This window comes from Adiantum capillus-veneris, chromosome 28, assembly GCF_014529385.1.
Source record: "Adiantum capillus-veneris isolate H3 chromosome 28, ASM1452938v2, whole genome shotgun sequence".
Lineage (NCBI taxonomy): Eukaryota > Viridiplantae > Streptophyta > Polypodiopsida > Polypodiales > Pteridaceae > Adiantum > Adiantum capillus-veneris.
Window position 1 is genome coordinate 61,440,548 of NC_140958.1, and position 1,796 is coordinate 61,442,343.

At 40.6% G+C, this 1,796-nt stretch overlaps 1 pseudogene; it reads left to right on the forward strand.

Moving 5' to 3' along the window:
• Window positions 1-399: 399 nt before the first annotated feature.
• Window positions 400-1,353, forward strand: LOC147420539 (uncharacterized; annotated as a pseudogene).
• Window positions 1,354-1,796: the final 443 nt, after the last annotated feature.

The window sequence follows — 1,796 nt, forward strand, 5'->3', positions numbered from 1 at the left end:
CAAAAATGGAAAAATATCCCCTACATATGGAAAAAATTCCCCATATATGGACCATACCTTATAAAAAGTACCTCCCCTCCCTACCAAAACCCCCCTCCCTTACACTCACGTGATACCCATACGGAACTCATGGTGAATCCCCTGGGGCTACGGCTTACCTATTGAAATAGTAAGTGACCAAGGAGTGCACTTTGTAAACGAAGTAGTTGAATTTCTCTTGGGAGAATTCATGGCGATTCATATGGAAGATCTGCACCATACCATCCATAGGCAAACGGCCAAGCAGAAAGCACAAACAAGACACTGTGCACAACACTAACAAAATTGGTTGAAGGAAACCGAACATATTGGGAATAGAAACTATATTCTGTTCTATGGGCTTACCACACTGCTTACAAGATGTTAATTGGAACCACTCCCTTTGATCTTGCATTTGGGTTGAACGCAATCCTACCAATTAAGTTTCTACTACCTACTTTGAGAGTTGCAAGGCAGTTACTATGGACTGGCTATGAGTTTTCAAGTCGCATTGATGAGCTTGAGAAATTAGATGAAGCCTTATTGACAGCTTTAGTAGGCATTTATGTTGAAAAGCGTAGACAGAAGGTCTGGCATGATACGAATGTCAAAACTAGTCGCTTTTGTGAAGGTGATTTAGTACTACTATACACCTTGAAGAAACACAAATGAAAGCTCAAAATGAGAGGACTTGGTCCATTTGTGATCAAAACTTTGAGTCCGAGTGGTGTTGTGCGCCTAGAAACACTTGAAGGCGAGCAAATGAAAAATTTCATCAACGGGAGTTGTCTTAAGAAATACGAAGAGCCAATAACCCAAGAAATACTAGAAAAACTACAGTCATCTCAACGAAGATGAGAAGGTCTGGAGAAGATCAAGGAAGCTTAGGATGAGGCACACTTGCATGTGGAAAGAGCAAAACTCAAACGGAAACAACACCGAGTGCTTACTTTATCAATGAACACTAACGAAGAAAAAGATCGATTCATTGAACCATTCAAGATCGACACGACCTTTGAAACAATATGAGCATCAATCGTAGTTTCAGTATTCATAGATACGGGATCTGACATAAGTATAATGTCATATGAAACATGGGAAGCAATTGGCAAACCTGAACTCAAATCTACTAGCTTCTCTTTTAAAAGTTCCAACAACACAGAGAGCACAAGCATAGGAACATGCTATGTCAAAATACGCATTCAAGATGCACCTATGTATGAATTGTTCTATGTAGCTAACAAACAAGAAACGGTGGAGCGCGTTGTTTTGGGACGGTATTGGATGTGGTTAACCAAATGCATATGGATTGGGAACTCCATCAGTACACCTTGAAGGTAAATTCTGTCACTTTAACAGGGCCTAGCTTGCAGATGACAACAAAAGAAGATATTCTTTCACACTCAAGAAATGAATCCATTTCGGAAACAAGAAGGACAGATACAACTCCACTGGGAGCATTCACAACAACTGCAGCAACTACAATTACACTTGGAGCTTCTAGCTCAAGAAAAAGTATTCCTCCATGGAAACAAAGCCAAGGAAGGGGGAAAGCACAACGGTGGGTTCCAAAGTATTCCCAGCAGCAACAGGAGCGCTTACAGACAAATTAAAAAAGCGCTAAGGATTACTCTTTACAAAAAAAGCAAAAGAAGTCACACTCACACACCACTTTACGTCGGGTGTCAAAGGCGCTTCTTGAAGCACAAGGCTATTAGTAAGGCAAGTGTAACTTGTGGCTTCCAAAACCAAAAGCGTTACAACAATCCTCAAAACAA